This window comes from Palaemon carinicauda, chromosome 26, assembly GCF_036898095.1.
Source record: "Palaemon carinicauda isolate YSFRI2023 chromosome 26, ASM3689809v2, whole genome shotgun sequence".
Taxonomy (NCBI): domain Eukaryota; kingdom Metazoa; phylum Arthropoda; class Malacostraca; order Decapoda; family Palaemonidae; genus Palaemon; species Palaemon carinicauda.
In genome coordinates this window covers 69,102,312-69,124,435 of record NC_090750.1, presented here as the reverse complement: position 1 = coordinate 69,124,435, position 22,124 = coordinate 69,102,312, and the positions used below count along the sequence as shown (strand labels likewise).

At 35.4% G+C, this 22,124-nt stretch overlaps 1 long non-coding RNA gene across 2 annotated transcripts in view; it reads right to left on the bottom strand.

The window, feature by feature from the left end:
- The window catches only part of LOC137620219 (uncharacterized), a 42,409-nt gene that overhangs the window by 794 nt on the left and 19,491 nt on the right, over positions 1-22,124 (bottom strand). The window lies entirely within an intron of this gene.

Below are 22,124 nucleotides of genomic sequence, written 5' to 3'. Positions count from 1 at the left end.
CGATGTGCAAAATATGGTTCTGGAAATAGTAACAATTTTGACTGCATTTGGAATGGAATATAAATTGCCAATTAAAAAATCTATATGAACATTAACTACAGTCTATAATGGAAACAGTAAGGTCTTGTACAGTATCACATATGAAGTACAGTATATGTATTTACGTGGTTTAGTGTACAATACAGACTGGGGAAATACTGATATTTAGTAGTGTTGATATCCTAAAAACGATGTAATGAAAGCAGTCTTTATCATTAACTACTAGAACCCTACTCTGAGATGACACAGAGGAACAGAACCTTTTAATATTATCATCATCATTACTTGCTAAGCTACAACCCTAGCAGAATGCTATAAGCCCAAGGGCTCCAGCACAGAAAATAACCCAGTGACGAAAGGAAACAAGAAAAAAATACAAGAAAAAAAAATATCTTAAGAACAGTAACATTAAAACAAATATCTTGTTTAAACTATAAAAAAAACTTTAACAAAACAAGAGGAAGAGAAATAAGATAGAATAGTGTGCCAGAGTGTACTTATATTTAGGGTGAAGTCGGTGGTAATTGTTTCCAAAGGATTTCAGAATATTATTAGTTGTATCTAGAACAGTCATTTTTCATTTACTACAAAAATGGACGAAGAAATGTTGAAGTTGCCTGAAATGCAGAGATGGTGACTGGAAATGAAACGAAGGAAGAACGACCATTGGATGATGCTGTGAATAGAGAAGAATGGAGGGAAGGTGAATTAGAGTTTTAATATATATGTAGGAGATCGACCTCTGCAAACAGGGGATTGAAAAGGGAAAGGTCGAATGTTGGTCATGTGAGAAACTTGAGAGTCTGAAGGAACGTATGTTTTAGAGTAACTTTGGTCAGAATGGTTGTGATTGAAAAGGGAAAGGTTGAATGGTGGTCATGTGAGAAACTTGAGTCTGAAGGAACGTATGTTGTAGAGTAACTTTGGTCAGAATGGTTGTGATTGAAAAGGGAAAGGTTGAATGTTGGTCATGTGAGAAACTTGAGTCGGAAGGAACGTATGTTTGACAGTAACTTTGGTCAGAATGGTTGTGATTGAAAAGGGAAAGGTTGAATTTGGTCATGTGAGAAACTTAAATCTGAAGGAACATCTGTTTCAAAGTAACTTTGGTCAGAATGGTTGTGATTGAAAAGGGAAAGGTTGAATTTGGTCATGTGAGAAACTTAAATCTGAAGGAACATCTGTTTCAAAGTAACTTTGGTCAGAATGGTTGTGATTGAAAAGGGAAAAGTTGAATGTTGGTCATGTGAGAAACTTGAGTCTGAAGGAACGTATGTTTTAGAGTAACTTTGGTCAGAATGGTTGCGATTGAAAAGGGAAAGGTTGAATGTTGGTCATGTGAGAAACTTGAGTCGGAAGGAACGTATGTTTGACAGTAACTTTGGTCAGAATGGTTGTGATTGAAAAGGGAAAGGTTGAATTTGGTCATGTGAGAAACTTAAATCTGAAGGAACATCTGTTTCAAAGTAACTTTGGTCAGAATGGTTGTGATTGAAAAGGGAAAGGTTGAATTTGGTCATGTGAGAAACTTAAATCTGAAGGAACATCTGTTTCAAAGTAACTTTGGTCAGAATGGTTGTGATTGAAAAGGGAAAAGTTGAATGTTGGTCATGTGAGAAACTTGAGTCTGAAGGAACGTATGTTTTAGAGTAAATTTGGTCAGAATGATTGTGATTGAAAAGGGAAAGGTTGAATTTGGTCATGTGAGAAACTTAAATCTGAAGGAACATCTGTTTCAAAGTAACTTTGGTCAGACTGGTTGTGATTGAAAAGGGAAAGGTTGAATGGTGGTCATGTGAGAAACTTGAGTCTGAAGGAACGTATGTTGTAGAGTAACTTTGGTCAGAACGGTTGTGATTGAAAAGGGAAAGGTTGAATGTTGGTCATGTGAGAAACTTGAGTCTGAAGGAACGTATGTTTTAGAGTAAATTTGGTCAGAATGATTGTGATTGAAAAGGGAAAGGTTGAATTTGGTCATGTGAGAAACTTGAGTCTGAAGGAACATCTGTTTCAAAGTAACTTTGGTCAGAATGGTTGTGATTGAAAAGGGAAGGGTTGAATGTTGGTCATGTGAGAAACTTGAGTCGGAAACAACGTATGTTTGACAGTAACTTTGGTCAGAATGGTTGTGATTGAAAAGGGAAAGGTTGAATTTGGTCATATGAGAAACTTAAATCTGAAGGAACATCTGTTTCAAAGTAACTTTGGTCAGAATGGTTGTGATTGAAAAGGGAAAGGTTGAATTTGGTCATGTGAGAAACTTAAATCTGAAGGAACATCTGTTTCAAAGTAACTTTGGTCAGAATGGTTGTGATTGAAAAGGGAAAAGTTGAATGTTGGTCATGTGAGAAACTTGAGTCTGAAGGAACGTATGTTTTAGAGTAAATTTGGTCAGAATGATTGTGATTGAAAAGGGAAAGGTTGAATTTGGTCATGTGAGAAACTTAAATCTGAAGGAACATCTGTTTCAAAGTAACTTTGGTCAGACTGGTTGTGATTGAAAAGGGAAAGGTTGAATGGTGGTCATGTGAGAAACTTGAGTCTGAAGGAACGTATGTTGTAGAGTAACTTTGGTCAGAACGGTTGTGATTGAAAAGGGAAAGGTTGAATGTTGGTCATGTGAGAAACTTGAGTCTGAAGGAACGTATGTTTTAGAGTAAATTTGGTCAGAATGATTGTGATTGAAAAGGGAAAGGTTGAATTTGGTCATGTGAGAAACTTGAGTCTGAAGGAACATCTGTTTCAAAGTAACTTTGGTCAGAATGGTTGTGATTGAAAAGGGAAGGGTTGAATGTTGGTCATGTGAGAAACTTGAGTCGGAAACAACGTATGTTTGACAGTAACTTTGGTCAGAATGGTTGTGATTGAAAAGGGAAAGGTTGAATTTGGTCATATGAGAAACTTAAATCTGAAGGAACATCTGTTTCAAAGTAACTTTGGTCAGAATGGTTGTGATTGAAAAGGGAAAGGTTGAATTTGGTCATGTGAGAAACTTAAATCTGAAGGAACATCTGTTTCAAAGTAACTTTGGTCAGAATGGTTGTGATTGAAAAGGGAAAAGTTGAATGTTGGTCATGTGAGAAACTTGAGTCTGAAGGAACGTATGTTTTAGAGTAACTTTGGTCAGAATGGTTGTGATTGAAAAGGGAAAGGTTGAATGTTGGTCATGTGAGAAACTTGAGTCGGAAGGAACGTATGTTTGACAGTAACTTTGGTCAGAATGGTTGTGATTGAAAAGGGAAAGGTTGAATTTGGTCATGTGAGAAACTTAAATCTGAAGGAACATCTGTTTCAAAGTAACTTTGGTCAGAATGGTTGTGATTGAAAAGGGAAAGGTTGAATTTGGTCATGTGAGAAACTTAAATCTGAAGGAACATCTGTTTCAAAGTAACTTTGGTCAGAATGGTTGTGATTGAAAAGGGAAAAGTTGAATGTTGGTCATGTGAGAAACTTGAGTCTGAAGGAACGTATGTTTTAGAGTAAATTTGGTCAGAATGATTGTGATTGAAAAGGGAAAGGTTGAATTTGGTCATGTGAGAAACTTAAATCTGAAGGAACATCTGTTTCAAAGTAACTTTGGTCAGACTGGTTGTGATTGAAAAGGGAAAGGTTGAATGGTGGTCATGTGAGAAACTTGAGTCTGAAGGAACGTATGTTGTAGAGTAACTTTGGTCAGAATGGTTGTGATAGAAAAGGGAAAGGTTGAATGTTGGTCATGTGAGAAACTTGAGTCTGAAGGAACGTATGTTTTAGAGTAAATTTGGTCAGAATGATTGTGATTGAAAAGGGAAAGGTTGAATTTGGTCATGTGAGAAACTTGAGTCTGAAGGAACATCTGTTTCAAAGTAACTTTGGTCAGAATGGTTGTGATTGAAAAGGGAAGGGTTGAATGTTGGTCATGTGAGAAACTTGAGTCGGAAACAACGTATGTTTGACAATAACTTGGTCAGAATGGTTGTGATTGAAAAGGGAAAGGTTGAATTTGGTCATATGAGAAACTTAAATCTGAAGGAACATCTGTTTCAAAGTAACTTTGGTCAGAATGGTTGTGATTGAAAAGGGAAAGGTTGAATGTTGGTCATGTTAGAAACTTGAATCTGAAGGAACGTATGTTTTACAGTAACTTTGGTCAGAATGGTTGTGATTGAAAAGGGAAAGGTTGAATTTGGACATGTGAGAAACTTGAGTCTGAAGGAACGTATGTTTTAAGAGTAACTTTGGTCAGAATGGTTGTGATTGAAAAGGGAAAGGTTGAATGTTGATCATGTGAGAAACTTGAGTCTGAAGGAACGTATGTTTTAGAGTAACTTTGGTCAGAATGGTTGTGATTGAAAAGGGAAAGGTTGAATGGTGGTCATGTGAGAAACTTAAATCTGAAGGAACATCTGTTTCAAAGTAACTTTGGTCAGAATGGTTGTGATTGAAAATGGAATTGTTGAATGTTGGTCATGTGAGACACTTGAGTCTGAAGGAACGTATGTTTTAGAGTAACTTTGGTCAGAATGGTTGTGATTGAAAAGGGAAAGGTTGAATGTGGTCATGTGAGAAACTTGAGTCTGAAGGAACATCTGTTTCAAAGTAAATTTGGTCAGAATGGTTGTGATTGAAAAAGGGAAAGGTTGAATGGTGGTCATGTGAGAAACTTGAGTCTGAAGGAACGCATGTTTTAGAGTAACTCAGGTCAGAATGGTTGTGATTGAAAAGGGAAAGGTTGAATGTTGGTCATGTGAGACACTTGAGTCTGAAGGAACGTATGTTTTAGAGTAACTTTGGTCAAAATGGTTGTGATTGAAAAGGGAAAGGTTGAATGTTGGTCATGTGAGACACTTGAGTCTGAAGGAACGTATGTTTTAGAGTAACTTTGTTCAGAATGTTTGTGATTGAAAAGGGAAAGGTTGAATTTGGTCATGTGAGAAACTTAAATCTGAAGGAACATCTGTTTCAAAGTAACTTTGGTCAGAGTGGTTGTGATTGAAAAGGGAAAGGTTGAATGTTGGTCATGTGAGAAACTTGAGTCTCAAGGAACGTATGTTGTAGAGTAACTTTGGTCAGAATGTTTGTGATTGAAAAGGGAAAGGTTGAATGTTGGTCATGTGAGAAACTTGAGTCTGAAGGAACGTATGTTTTAGAGTAAATTTGGTCAGAATGATTGTGATTGAAAAGGGAAAGGTTGAATGTTGGTCATGTTAGAAACTTGAGTCTGAAGGAACGTATGTTTTAGAGTAAATTTGGTCAGAATGGTTGTGATTGAAAAGGGAAAGGTTGAATGGTGGTCATGTGAGAAACTTGAGTCTGAAGAAACGTATCTTTTAAGAGTAACTTTGGTCAGAATGGTTGTGATAGAAAAGGGAAAGGTTGAATGTTGGTCATGTTAGAAACTTGAATCTGAAGGAACGTATGTTTTACAGTAACTTTGGTCAGAATGGTTGTGATATAAAAGGGAAAGGTTGAATGGTGGTCATGTGAGACACTCGAGTCTGAAGGAACGTATGCTTCAGAGTATCTTTGGTCAGAATGGATAAGTTCCTTGCAAGAAAGTGATTTAAAAAAGAGAACTAAATGAAGTCAGTTGCTTGATTGAAGAGAACAGGCAGAGATAGAACTCCCTCTTTGAATAAATACTTAATGAATGCAGTATGTAAAGGTGATAAGGATTAATCACTGGTGTGAAAATAAGAAATTGAATTTGGTTCATGAGAGATAAATGCAGACATAGGGAAAATTGCAGGAGAATGTGAGCGTGTTATGATTCATGTGGAAGAATGGAATGTCAGAAAAGGAAATAAAATAAGGAGTCAGATTCTCCTGAGAGAGAGAGAGAGAGAGAGAGAGAGAGAGAGAGAGAGAGAGAGAGAGAGAGAGAGAGAGAGAGAGAGAGGGGGATTATTAAACTAGGAAGTGTATGAAAACATATTTTAAAGGAAATTCAAGTAGAGTTTAGATTGGAAAATGAAGCAAGACTGAAATGAATGTCTGGCATAGCATTACATAGGGGTTATTTATATACTTTGTCGAGTTCATTTGTGCAAGGTTAATGAGTGCAAGTAGATAGTTCATTGAATAAAACTCGGTACTGTAATGTATAATACTTATTTGACTCTAGTCCATGTAACTTTAAGGAAATGTAAGGGAAATTTGTTTATAATAAACTAAAAGGAAACGCACATGAATAACACTAATAGAGCATACAACGTAAGGGAAAGGACAACGTGCCAAGGCAACAGGTAGATAGGCATTGAGAAGCTAGACTTTAATAAGCTTGCTTCAGTTTATCTTAAGATATAGCAAGAATTATTTGGGGGAAAAAGTGGGTGTCTATCAGTGATGGGCTCTGGGTCACGTGCTGTTAAGGGAGGTCACAAGTTGATATTTGAAAGTGTATTGATTGATTGTAGGTTTTCTGGCATCCTGAGATGACAGTATTATTATTATTATTATTATTATTATTATTATTATTATTATTATTATTATTATTATTACTTGCTAAGCTACAACCATAGTTGGAAACGCAGGATGCTATAACCCCAGGGGTTCCAACAGGGAAAATAGCACAGTGAGGAAAGAAAAAAAGGAAAAATTAAATGTTTTAAGAAAAGTAAAAGCATTAAAACAATCATTTCCTATATATCCTAAACTATAAAAAAAGAGAAGAAATACGATAGAATAGTGTACCTGAGTGTACTCTCAGCAAGAGAACTCTAACCCAAGACAGTGGAAGACCATGAAACAGAGGCTATGGCCCTACCAAAGACTAGAGAAAAATGGTTTGATTTTGGAGTTTCCTGCTTCTAGAAGAGCTGCGTACCATAGCTAAAAGGTTTAAAATGTTTAAATAAAATGAAAGCAGATATCAACACTATTTCAGATGAATTTGATAAAAAGAAATTGTATAGAAGAACCAATAATTCATGTGAAAGAATGGAGAAACAGAGGTAAGTGTGAACCATTTAGTATTTGTAAGTTTTTGTGTGAGACTAAGAATCATCTGTGAGATTAAACGAAACAGTGAATGAGAAAGTGTATAATATGATTGTGGAAATATAAGGAAATGGAAAAATTTTTTACTGAATTTTGAGTACAATATAGAAAAGAGAAAAGTGTCAAGTAACATAGATAAATATAATGTCGATTCCAAAATGAAAGGAGACAATGTAAGGTCTTGTATATTATCACGTGAGAGAGATACGGTATTTGTTAATTATGTGGTTTAGTGTACGATAAAGACCAAGGTAACACTGAAATTTAGTAGACAGGTAGCATTAGTAATATTTAAATTTGCAAGAGCATAAAAAATATTTGTGTATGAGTTATATACCGTTTAATTAACAACGCTGGATAGAGTATATAGTGCTTGATAAAGGTCCCTATATTTTGAAAGTAATGCAAAAAAAAAAAAAAAAAAAAAGGCAGACCTGATAATGAGTTGAGATACTTATTGAATTAGCATGTCAAACAATTAGATGGACAGACTCCCTTATACATATTTAGAGTGAAGACAATGGTAGGTGTTTCGAAAGTATGAGAAAAATACTAGAAGTTTATCAAGAACTGGGTTAATTACCTTTTATCTCAAAAGAGTTCTCTTGCTTGAGGGTATACTCTGGCACACTATTTAATTTCTTTTCCTCTTGTTTTGTTATTTTTTATAGTTTATATAGAAAATATCTATTTTAATGTTGTTACTGTTCTTGAAAGATTTTATTGTCCCTTGTTTCCTTTCCTCACTGAGCTATTTTCTCTGTTGGGCCCACAAGGGCGTACAGCATCCTGCTTTTCCAACTAGGGTTGTAGCTTAGCAATGAATAATAATAATAATAATAATAATAATAATAATAATAATAATAATAATAATAATAATAATAATAATAATAATAATAATAATAATAATAATAGCCATACTACCAATATTGAGATAGGCTGCAAGTGTGAGATACTACACATGAAGAAAATGGTGATGTGAAGTACGTCTAGATGGTAAAAAATGGATTTATTCCTATAAGCATTGCAAGAAAGAGATGGCAGAATTACTGCACGAGTAACAAATAGATTTTGAAATAGTTTCTTGATAGGTACTGGTGCAGAGATTTCCTGGGGCTACCTTAGCTAGAGAATGTGTCAAGTGGTCAAAGAACTGGACAGACATATTTCACTTTAGGGAGAAAGGAAGTGGACACTGAACATAATGTGAATACAAGTGAATAAATGAGAGTAAGTGTTTCAATGTCTAATGTTTGAAGTAGGAGAGAGAGTTCAGATAATAACTTACAAAGACTGGTTGAGTGTTGGTAAAGAAAAAATAAAGTCTGAAAGACCATATATTGGGTCAAGTTCCTCTTACTTGAGGATACACTCGGGCAATATATTCTATCTAATTTCTCTTTCTTTTGTTTTGTTTTGTTAAAATTTTTATAGCTTATATTGGAAATATTTATTTCATTGTTGTTACTGTTCTTGAAGTATTCTAATTTTCCCTGTTTCCTCTCCTCACTGGGCTATTTTCCCTGTTGGGGCCCCTGGGCTTATCGCATCCTGCTTTTCCAACTAGGGTTGTAGGTTAGCAAGTAATAATACTAATAATAATAATGATGATAATAATAATAATAATAATAATAATAATAGAATGTGATCTTGTAAACAAAACAGTGTAGGCAGTTAGGTAAAAGAAGAAACAGCCAATGGAAGAACTCTCCTTGGGAATAAATACTTGATAATGGATGCAATCGATAAACGAAAGAAAAGCAGACCACCATACAATTGCAGATGAGTTGAGAAATAAGAGGTCGAATGTTTCAGGACAGACATAGTAACATTAAGAGTATTATATTTGAGCTTGTAGTGAGGGCAAGATTCGTCCATGCTGAGAGAGAGAGAGAGAGAGAGAGAGAGAGAGAGAGAGAGAGACTTGAGCTTGCAGTGAGGGCAAGATTCGTCCATGCTGAGAGAGAGAGAGAGAGAGAGAGAGAGAGAGAGAGAGAGAGAGAGAGAGAGAGAGAGAGAGAGAGAGAGAGAGAGAGAGATGCAAATAATGTTTGGTATGTGGTAGATGAAGAAACATCGGATGAAGTGTGGAATAAATTCTGAAACATTGTCAAGTAGAGTTTGGAATGGAAGATAAACTAACCCTATCTACTCGAGGTACACCAGCCATACTCCTTAGACATTTTATCTCAAACACATTCAATTTCTGTCTCTCCGTCACTTTCATTCCCCACAACTCCGATCCATACATCACAGTTGGTACAATCACTTTCTCATACAGAACTCTCTTTACATTCATGCTCAACCCTCTATTTTTTACCACTCCCTTAACTGCCCACAACACTTTGCATCCTTCATTCACTCTCTAACGTACATCTGCTTCCACTCCACCATTTGCTGCAACAACAGACCCCAAGGACTTAAACTGATCCACCTCCTCAAGTAACTCTCCATTCAATATGACATTCAACCTCGCACCACATTCCCTTCTCGTACATCTCATAACCTTACTCTTACCCACATTAACTCTCAACTTCCTTCTCTCACACACCCTTCCAAATTCTGTGACTAATCAGCCAAGCTTCTCTTCCTCGTCTGCAACCAGTACAGTATCATTCGCAAACAACAACTGATTTACCTCCCATTCATGGGAATTCTCGTCTTCCAGTTTTAATCCTAGTCCAAGCACTCGAGTATTCACCTCTCTCGCCACTCCATCAACATACAAGTTAAATAACCACGGCGACATCACACATCCCTTTCTCAGCCCCACTCTTACCGGAAACCAATCTCTCACTTCACTTCCATGCTTTACTACCTTTGTAGAAACTTTTCACTGCTTGTAACAACTTTCCACTAACTCCATGTAACCTCATCATATTCCACATTGCTTCCCTATCAACTCTATCATACGCTTTCTCCAGATCCATAAACGCAGCATACACCTCCTTACCTTTTGCTAAATATTTCTCGCATATCTGCCTAACTGTAAAAATCTGATTCATACAACCACTACCTCTTCTAAAACCACCTTGTACTTCTAAGATTGCATTCTCTGTTTTATCCTTAATCCTATTAATCAGTACTCTACCATACACTTTTCCCACCACACTCAACAAACTAATAACCCTTGAATTACAACACTCATGCACATCTCCCTTACCCTTATATAGTGGTACAATATACGCACAAACCCAATCTACTGGTACCATTGATAATACAAAACACACATTAAACAATCTCACCAACCATTCAAGTACATTCACACCCCCTTCCTTCAACATCTCAGCTCTCACACCATCCATACCAGATGCTTTTCCTACTCTCGTTTCATCTAGTGCTCTCCTCACTTCCTCTCTTGTAATCTCTCTCATTCTCGTCTCCCATCACCGGCACCTCAACACTTGCAACAGCAATTATATCTGCCTCCCTATTATCCTCAACATTCAGTAAAATTTCAAAATATTTCGCCCACCTTTTCCTTGCCTCCTCTCCTTTTAACAACCTTCCATTTCCATCTTTCACTGTCTCTTCAATTCTTGAACCAGCCTTCCTTACACCCTTCACTTCTTATTCTCTTCATATGAATGACCCAATGCCCTCTTTGCCTCACTTACCTTGCACTTTACTTCCCCCTTTTTCTCTATATCTTTCATATTTCTCTACACTATTACTCGGCAGCCATTCTTCAAAAGCCGTCTTTTTCTCTTCCACTTTTACTTTCACTCCTTCATTCCATCATTCACTGCCCTTCCTCGTGCTGCCTCCAACAAACTTCTTGCCACACACATCACTTGCAATTCCAACAAAATTTTCTTTTACTAACTTCCACTCCTCCTCTAAATAATGATAATGATAATGATAATGATAATGATAATGATAATGATAATGATAATGATATAGAAATGAGAAGGGACAAAGTACTAAGGCAAGCAGGTGGTGAGAATTAGGAACGCAGGTCACCAGAAAGATTTTATTTGAATATCGTTACTTTAATCTCATAAGATTTAAAAAATGAAACTATTTGAGAAAAATGTCGATTTCTATCAATTATCAGCCCTATGTCATTTGCTGTTGAGGGAGGTAAGGACATGTAATTGTAGAGAAAATATCCAAATGCTTACGTATATAGAGATGACAGCCAGAGTATTACTGTAGAATAGTTGTCCCATAAAATAAATACTTTTGAAGGAGTAAAGTTATTGGTAGGATGCTCAATTGATTATAGTTGAAATAAAATGAAAGCAGATATTAAGACTATTATGGATAAATGTGATTAAAAAGGTGTTTTTATTGGCGAACGAATAATTCATGCAAAAGAATGGACAAACAAGAAATGTGTCAACCAGTTAGTATTTGTAAGTTTCTATTTTGGGACCAAGAATTTTCTGTGAGATTGAATAAAAGAATGGAGGAAAATGTGTAGAAACATGAATGTGGAAATAGAAGAATTACTGCCAGTTCTTTGTTCAGACTGCATCTGTAAAGTTTAGAACGCTTCCATAAGACTAAAATTACTGCCAGATCTTTGCTCAAACAGCTTCTATAATATTTAAAAAGCTTCCTGGATGAAATGTTACTGAATTTGGAATGCAATGTAAAGAGACAGCAAATTAGAAATGAAAGATTCCAGATGAAAAGCATACAAAATAGTCTAAAAGGGAAAACAAAATGAGACTGAAAGTAAGGTCTTGTTTGATATCACATGGGAGAAACATTACCCTATTTATGTGGTCCAATGTGAAATACAAACTGAGGTAATAGATTCATTTGCAAGGGCATAAAATATGTTCGTGTTCGAGTTATACACAGTTTGATTAACAACGTTAGATAGTGTATATGGTGCTTGATCAGGGTCCCTGTATCTTAAATGTAATGCAACAAAGAGAGTCATGATAATGAGTACTGGAATGATACCTCGAGAAGACACTTATTAAAGTAGTAAGGAAAGCAATTAGATGGACAGAGTCCTTTGTATATCATTACTATTATTATTACTTGCTGAGCTACAACCCTAGTTGGTTTGAAAAACAGGATGCTATAAGCCCAAGGGCTCCAACCAGGAAAATAACCCAGTGAGGAAAGGAAACAATGAAAAAATATTCTAAGAACAGCAACAACACCAAAATAAGTATTTCCTATATAAACTATAAAACTTTTAAAACAAGAGGAAGAGAAATTAGATAGAATAGTGTACCCGAATGCACCCTCAAGACAGTGGTAGGTGTTTGAGAAGACATACAATGCCACTATTTGTAGGAATTAGATGGACAGACTACTCAACATATATCTAGGGTGAAGACAGTGGTAGGTGTTTGAGAAGTATATGAGAAAAATCTTAGATGCCTTTCCAGGATAAACCCTATATCATTTACTGTTTATCTCAATAATGGACGGAGAAGCATAGAAATGTGGAAGCGGAGGAGGAAAATGTAGAGATGAATGTGCTAAACATAAGCCAAACAGATCCTATGATGACTGGAAAGGAAGGATATCAAATAGAAGATAGGAGAGCTGCTTCAAGGATGCTGTAAGAATGGGTAGAAACGAATTCAGGAGATGCTAAGGATCATAAAATGAGTAAAAGCATATGACGCAGTCCTTTAAGATGTTAATTATTTTTGTTGTAATTGTGAAAAAACAAGAGAGAATACTAAATGTTTAAATGATCTTCGAGATAAGGCAATACGGGTGTTCTCAATATATCAACCTTAATCTGGGACACCAGGACGTGAACAGGAAAACCTTTCAGAAAGGTTACCAGGATCAGTAATGGGCAAGACGAATGAACTTGATTAAAAGACGAGATAAAGAAGCCTACAACTAAATAAAATTTCCTCTTGTTAGGGGTAGAAGAGACACTTTAACTATGGCAAGCAGCTCTTCTATGAGGACACTCCGAAATCAAACCATTGTTCTCTAGTATAGGGTAGTGCCATAGCATCTGTCCCATGGTCTTCCACTGTCTTGGGTCAGAGTTCTCTTGCTTGAGGGTAAAAAGGGTACACTTGAGCACACTATGCTATCTTATTTTTCTTCCTCCTTTTTTTGTTAAACTTTTTATAGTTTATATAGGAGATATTTATTTTGATGTTGTTACTCCCAAAATATCTTATTTTCCCTTTTTCCTCTCCTCACTGGGCTATTTTTCCTGTTGGGCCCCCCTGGGCTTGTACCATCCTGCTTTTCCAACTAGGGTTGTAGCTTAGCAAGTAGTAATAACAACAACAACAACAACAACAACAACAACAACAACAACAATAATAATAATAATAATAATAATAATAATAATAATAATAATAATAATGTAACAGGAGATAATTGAAAACTCAAAAGAATGGAGACGTTCAACAGATTGGACTCATAGCAATAAGAACAGTCAGCATTAAGATGAGGATTACCTTGCTATATCAGTTGGTCCTAAGAGCTGATTATTTGATAATGATGGATAGAAAAGTTGGTAGACACTTTAGATCTGTGTTTATGCCAAAAGGACAGATTTATTTTAAGGATTTCGATGGAAGGGGTACAGTATGTTATTGTTTGAGAGTGGGCTGAATAGACAAAAGAGATTTCACGAGTGACTAGTTTGCTGTTGCTATTACAGAAGTGCAATTGAATCGAGGAAATTAGTAATGGGAGACGTTTTGCAAAAGATAGATAGATAGATATAGATATATGCTGCAGTATATAAACTTTTCAAGAGATTGTTGTTGACTGTGTAAGAATATAGTTCAGTTGTGTGTGAATTATCGATTGTTAAACCCTGCTGCGTATCATTGTTAACAGTCTGCAAGAAAGTGAGCAAGTTGTGCATGTTTGGTCCTTGAATTGTGGCCATTACAATAGGGTTGTTGATAAGAACTTATGATAGTAGAGCAAGATGGCTGTATATGAGAATGTAAGGAAGAGAATGTCGAATAAAAGAAATGGATTTTATTCCTGCAATCATTGAAAGGAAATGGTAGAAATGTGAAATGTTGCAAAGATTTCCTCGAACTATGTCTGATAGAAATATTGGTAGAATGGTCTATTTAGAGAAAATGCTAAGTGTAATAATGCCCTGAAATGAATAGGGTCATATTTCAGTTTAATAAGTATACTTAGAGAAAACTTCAAGTATATTAATGCTTAGAACTGGACAAGCAAATGTTTCTGCTTAGGAAGAAGGGATGTTGGCAGTAAACCTAAGAATAGGGAAGTATAGAGGAAAGGGAATAGGAGTTGAAGTTGTGATGTATACTGTATGTGTTCTGGAAAAAGGATGAAAACGTAATTATGTTCAAATGAGTTGTTATTGCCTGGAATATACAGTAGACTTGAAAATAGATTTATAAAAGTAGCTACTGTAGTTGTATAAAACAAGAGAATATTCTGAGAATTATTATTATCATTGTTAGTGTTATTGTTATTGTTATTGTTATTACTAGCCAAGCTACAGGCCTAGTTGGAAAAGTAAGATGATATAAGCCCAAGGGCTCCAACAGGGAAAATAGCCCAGTGAGGAAAGGAAATAAGGAAATAAACGATAAGAAAAAATTGACAAAATATTTTTAAAACGGTAACAAAATCAAAACAGATGTGACGAATATAAACTATTAAAGGACTTATGCCACCATTAAAAGAAAATTATATAAGAATAGGCAGAAACAGAAATGGAGACTGAATAGTTGATGGATAATCAATGTAAATGTATAGAGCAATACTAGTGGTGACTGAATAGAAAGCTAAAAGTATAACTATGGCAGTGGCTGTCTAGGTAATGCTAAGGTGTGAAGAGTCAGCTTAAGACGATGTACAAATATTAATAGATGGTATCACCTTGGTATCACTAATCAAAGTAAGGGATTTCAAACAAAAAACCTATTGAAAGGAGCCATTTGGGGAAGATGTAAGTGGATGACCCGGTGAGGGTAGAAGGTCAGGTTTGGGATATTAAGATAAAAGAATGCGAACGTAGTAAAAACATGGAACCTAAAACCATATACATATACCTAGGGAGCACAGATCCCATGTAGTGTTGTTAAAGTTTGGTGTCATTCTTCATAAACTAGTCCCCCTATAGAATGCCTTTTGCTTAGCCAGGTTTACAGGAATTTAGGAGGACGTACGCAGAGGTAGTTTCAAGGTGACCCTTAAGCTAATTTTTGTCAGTTTTAATCCTCATCATTATCATCCATTCCTATTGATGACACCAAGAGCAGAAAATGCATTAACCGAGTGGAGAGCTATAAATAGTAAATTGTTACAAGAAAAGTTCAAATCAAAGCAGTGCAAAATGAGTATTACAGTAGTTCAAATCAAAGCAGTGCAATATGAGTATTACAGTTTGCTATAACCCAACGAATGATTCCCTTGAAGAAAGGAAAAGATGAATACTATGAAGGACTACAGTTTTATATAGATGAGATCCCTGAGAGAGGTGTGAAAATTGTGATTGGCGACTGCAATGCTAAAGTTCGAAGGAATAATCCAAGGGATAGAGAATGCGATGGGTGTCGAGAGTCTTGGCGAAGTTGCAAATGAAAATGGAACACATTTCATAAGTTTCTGTTCAGCAAACAATCTTGTCGGTTTTCATGATGCAAAAATTAGGTGGTCATTGTCTTCCATGAAATTGCAATGTGTATTCATGACATTTGAAGCTGTTATGGTAATACTAAATGAAATCTAGAAGAATATACTTCACGGTACTTGCAATATACCACATTAACAGGTGGATATAATTCAGTTTCACAAATTTATTAGTTTAATATTATGTTTCATTTTATCACACTGAATATTTCTTAGTGCATCATACTTGAAAGTACTTTTTCAGAGCATTTATTTGATATACAAGACTTTATTGTACTGTTAATAACATGACAATAAAAAAGAAATATCACCATACTGTATCATATGACAATAGAGGGATATTTCCAGCATTGATTTTCAGAGAGATTCACCACACAAGAAATAGTGATATAATTGCTAGGCAGGCATATCATTGCAAATTTGATATTTCATATATGACTTCATTATCCTAAGATAATAATGAAAATAAAATATTACACAGTCATGGAAATAGATTTGCATTTTATAGAAATCTTGATATTTAGCTTTATAGCAGAAAATATCGATATAATTAGTAAGAACTGATAAATTGTATTTCCTATCATTTTCCTTATGGATTTTTTATATAAAAAAATCAGTGCTTATTAATATTTGTCAGTATCAACGATCAAGTATATTTCGCTTGAGCAAAATGGTGCTTTCCCTTGACAATGACAGCTAAGAAAAAAATATTCTTGCTGCAGAATTTCCAACACATCGAATTTTGCACATTCCCTTTACCCGGAGTTACATTTTTCTCGTGTAAACTGGTGTCAGCATTTTTTTTTTTTTTTTTTTTTTTACGGAGATTAGTCATTTGATGTTGTCAATAACTTTTGTGTTAAGCCAAGTATGAGAACTTTATCAGGGTCGTTGCAATAGCAGAATGTTTAATATATTTTAGAAGAACATCCTCTGCTAGTGGAAGACTGAGCAGTAGTCCTGATTTATACCAGCAACTACATCAAAGATTATTCAGTGCCATCTGATACACAAACTACTAAGGACGGGCAAGACTGTATAGTTCTTGAACAGAAATACAACACTGAAGTGAACCATAGCCATGTATACCTGTGGGATCACGTTGACACTAAAAACCCAAATGAAATGGCTTTCCAGAAAACCTATGTTTGCTGAAAATATTGGTTAAGTTGAAGAGAGTATTGAGAAACCACCCAAAAATCATGAATTTGGATCGGTCATCGTCACAAGGAGTAGCAGACAGCACAGGGTTATCTTCAAGTGACCATCACAGAAATGGTCAACCTATTCCAAGAGCTTACAGTAGAAAGATTGGTTTGCATATCATATAGAGTTTGTTCTTCCAAAGAATCTCATAGTGACTTGAATCAAGTCAAATTTATTGGAGGAAAAGCCTAAATACTTGCCTCCTTGAAAGTGAAGGTAAACAATTGTGAGAAAGACTTTTAAGAAAGAAAAAGTTAAGTACTTTTCAGAAACATATCTGCTTCAGATAGTTTCTCAGGTGATAACTGCTGAAAAATATGACTACTAAAATTCAAATCCTCTTTATTTGACTGAGGGAAGAATGAGAGTATTGGAAGACACTTGCATAAAATGTCTAGATATATTACCTAAGGTAACAATCAATACTTCTGTCATTGTTGATGCCATGTATGCAACCCACAGGTGGCTATATCACCCCCCACCCCCCAAAAAAAAAGATCAAAGACGTAGAACAACGCTACAGATACATCCTTCTTCGAGATGTCCCAATGAACATCATATATTCACTCTGCTAAATATGATCAACTTCCCAGTCTAAGTGCAATTGAAAAGACAAGGCAAAAAAAATCAGGATTACAGGAGCTATATAATATCCAGAATCCCCTTTCACTGCCTACCTTCAGGTATTTTGTGTTGTCCAGTTCATCTCAACTTGTCTCGTGCCTTTATAAAGAAGTAAAAAATAATGTTTTTTTGAAGAAAAGAAGTGAGAGAGACATCACCGCACTTGGACGAACTCGCAGGGAAGCTGGCAATCGAACCATCCTCCATACAAATTATAGTGTTGAAGAATTAGGTGAAAATCGTTTTGTCATTCCTTCCAATGGCATAGATGTTATCATTCTGGTAATCTGTTACTGTGCAATATCAACTTCCTTAACCAATCTATGAGTTTTAACAGATCTTAAGACATTTATCCCTAGCCATGATACATTAATTTAATAAGATAATGACAAATGCAACTTGTTACCGTTCTTTTATGCATTTCCAGGTAAAGATGATGATATTGTTCCACTGACTTGGCAAAAAGAAGTTGTGGCAATGTCTAGGGTAGATATTTTTAATCCCCTGATATTATTTTCTAAAGATATGCAGTTGCAGATTATCAGTGACGAACTGGTGCAATCTTGCCTGTCCTTAGTAGTGCATGCATCAGGCGGCACTGAGCTATCATTGGTTGAATTGCAGAGACTGTTAAAGCCTTCCACAAGCAGAAGATGTTCTCCTACAACATACCCAACATTCAGCTATTGCAACAATCATAAGCAAGTCCTCACGACATAAGCAAGTCCTCACGTAAAGCAAACCTAAAATGGTGAACTGCACATCATATGGCTGGTCTCTGCAAAAAATCTCTGCAACACTGACTCCCAGTATCACAGCTAATCTGGGAATAAGTTTGAGGTGTACGTGAAAAAAATAGCGTGCGGAGATTTAATCTGCAGCAAGAATAAAAATGTTCCTTTTCTTGGCTGTCACTGTCAAAAGAAAGGCACCAGCTTTTTCAAGGGCTATATACAGACGAAGCTGATTCTTGCTTATAACAAACATTGCCTTTTTTTATAATTAAAAAATTCGTAAGAAACCGACAATGAAATGCAATTTAAAAGTTCTTACTAATAGTATAAAAAAATTCTTTTGTGGTTTGTTGAAGCAAAATATAAAAATTTCTACAAAACTCAAATCTTTTGATTGCTTTAAGACACAAATGTGCATATTTCCTCTTCATTTTCCTGTTATTAAGAAAACAACAAAGTCTTATATAGTAAGTCAAATTGATACTTTAAATATGTCCATCGAAAGGATGTACAAATTATGTAACAGGATGTACTAGTACATTTTATGTACTATTACTATATAACAGAAATATTACAACAATATTTTCGAAAACCGACTCTATATACACCTGATAATGTAGTCTTTGGCAAGTACCGTAGATGTTGAAATGTAATGTGATGGATATTTAAGGAAAATAAAAAGAATTCTTCTTTCATTAGCATTACGATAACAGCTTAAACTGTCATGGTTAGACAAATGATATCTCTTATTCTTTATTGCAACAAAACTGGCAAAAAATTAGCTTGTGGGTCATCTCAAAACTATCCCTATGTAGACGTCTCTACGAAATTCCCAGAAGCTTGACCAAGCAAAATGCATTCTATAAGGAACCTAAATTACGAAAAATGACACCAAACTTTGACAGCACAAGGTATCCATTCAATGCTCTCTTGCTCCCCTAGTAACATGCAGAGCACAGAGAGAGAGAGAGAGAGAGAGAGAGAGAGAGAGAGAGAGAGAGAGAGAGAGAGAGAGAGAGAGAGAGAGAGAGAGAGAGAGAGAAGGAGCAGCATTAAAAAAGAAGGGATTATCCAGACCCTGACATTAGAGGAGATAGGATACTAACACGCACGTGTCAATCAAGGTCCTCGGAAGAAAAAAAGTTATTATTACTTGCTAAGCTACAACCCTAGTTGGAAAAGCAGCATGCCCAGGGGCTCAAACAGTGAAAATAGCCCAGTGAGGAAAGCAAACAAGGAAAAATATATTTCAAAAACAATAAAATTAAAATAAACATTTCCTATATAAACTATGAAAACTTTAACAAAAGAAGAGGAAGAGAAATAACATAGAAGTGTGTCCGATTGTACCCTCAAGCAAGAGAACTCTAATCCAAGACGGTGAAAAGTCATGATACAGAGGCTATGGCACTACCTAAGACTATAAAACAATGGTTTGATTTTGGAGTGTCCTTCTAGGAGAGCTGCTTACCATAGCTAAAGAGTCTCTTCTATCCTTACCAAAGGTAAGAGCAATACAATGACTGTTGAATAAATAAATCATATAAGATATTTAGACAGAGGTATATCATTATCATCTGGAGAATGCTCATGTGGAACTTGAGGTGGGAGAATCTAAGTAGAATATGATGAGTAAAACAATTGTTTAAGTATAATGACAGGGAAATATCGTAGTTTGGAAGGTAGTAAAATTATTTGTAAAAATGGAGGATATGCAGGACCCACACAGTGATGGGTCCAGAGGATATGCGCTTCTGCTGTTGTGCGAGATGAAAAATATATTTTTTCTATTGTGATTTATTTTTTAATTTAAAAGTATATCTGTGGATGACGAAAATAAATTGTAGTTGAAATGAAATACAGTATATATAAGCATATAGAAATGTTTGTAACCAATATTGCAGGTGTAACACGTGAAAATGAATAGCCCCAACCATAAATCTCTAATGATTAGAAGCCTTGAAATATATAGGAGGGTATGTAGAGTACACAGCTTCCAAAGAATTTATGGGTATGTTTCTAGAAGTAAATGTATTTTGTAATTGGGTGCATGCAGATGTCTGCGATTGTTTATTTGTGGATTATTATTGTTATTATTATCATTATAATCATTATTACTTGCTTAACTACAAGCCTAGTTGAAAAAGCAGGATGCTTTAAGCATGGGGGCTCCAACATGGAAAATAGCCCAGTGAAGAAAGGAAACAAGGAAAATAAAATATTTTAAGAACAGCAGCAGCAACAAAATAAACATTTCCTATATAAACTATAAAAACAACAAAACAAGAGGAAGAGAAATAAGATAGAATAGTGTGCCTGAGGGTAAAGAGAGTAGCATATCTATTTGATGGGTTCACATTTATTGGAAAGACTACAGTATGTTTATAGAATTGGATGTACAAAAGAAAATATGGGAAAGTACATACAAGTAGGAAACAAGCAAGGAGTGATGTGTGGTGTGGAGGGTATATTTCAGGTTATGTGATAAATGGTGAAATTCAGCAAGTAGAAGGAGAATACTAAAAACTGTTTGGCCAAATTAGATTGAATACTAAAACTTCTTATACTGCGGGAAAGAACAAGAGTTCCGAGTTATGGAGATGAGGATTTGGAAAGTCCTTGGTGTACGAGTGAGCTAGTTTTGAGTCAGGATCCCCTTATATATCAGAAACCCCCGTCACTTTTGGCTGTATGCTGCGAAAGAGATTGAGCCAAGTGAGAATCCACTGAATAGTCCAATAGTACCTGTGTGGAAGTTAGATGAAAGATGGCAAATGTGTATGGATTTTATAAAGGTCAATGAGGTTACTGTGAAATATAGGTTTCTAATGTGTGATGTATCAGTGCTTATACAAAGTAGTATGCATGGGATGAAAGTGTTTACTATAGTAGATCTAGTTTGTCTTAGCAAATGCCAGTAACAAAAAGATCAATCACTGTCTTATAAGAGCTAAAACACACAATAGTTTAAAAATTAGATTGACTAATGTATTGCTGCCTTTCAAAGAACGTTGTTAATCAATTGAAGGGCATATGATTTAGTGCAGTGTTAGGGAAGTTGGAGAAGGTAAGAGTGAAAGTATAAAAAATTGAGTGGTTTGCTGAAGGTGTGTTTTTTTGGGACAGTATATGCATCTAGATTAAAAAAAAAGGCTGAAAATTTGTTAAGCAAAGGCAAGAGTTAATTAAAACAAGGACAGCGAGAGTTGAGAGATGTTTTAGGATTAATCTAATTTGAAACACTGGAGAATACACTCAGTATTTGAGTGGTGCTCATTACAAATAGATTCTAAAGAAGTAGTATTATGGTCGTAATTATGAGTCGAGTGATTTTGATGAGATGTCCAAATTATTAGATGAAAAATAATTTTTTTGTTTGTTTGTTCGGATAATCCAAAATGGGTTTGCATTTTTGTATATGGTAATAGTGTTCCCATTTCTGAATGGAACAATACGTTAGGAGAAATTAGGAGATCTGCTAGTTCATTGTGGGATTGAATATGGAGATGATTTGAGCATACTCTTCGCACTCCCCAAGAGAGATTAGTTCACCAAACGTTCAGCTGGGGTTTACAAGACACTAGAAGAGTTGGAAGAACAGACCTACCAGGCTGAGGACTATGAAGTGCGAAGTAGATGATGAATGAAGTATTGAATTAAAGGCTCAAGATAGAGACAACTGTGAAGCCTAACAGAAGTATATGTATACATATTTTTCTGTGAATAGTGCAATCACAATGTGTATAATTTTGCATGACACACATGAAAATATGGGCAGGTCCAAGTTGAGACAAAATATGAAAAAAGACTTTCACAATTTTTGAGTAGGATCTCAATGACTGCCATGACAAAGGGCTGTGTCATAATTATCAGAGGATTTTTGCAATTGAAAAGGAAAAGAAGCATATGTTTAGGATAGCTCATTTGGGTGAGGGAAGACTGGAATAATTAGAATGAATTTCACAAATT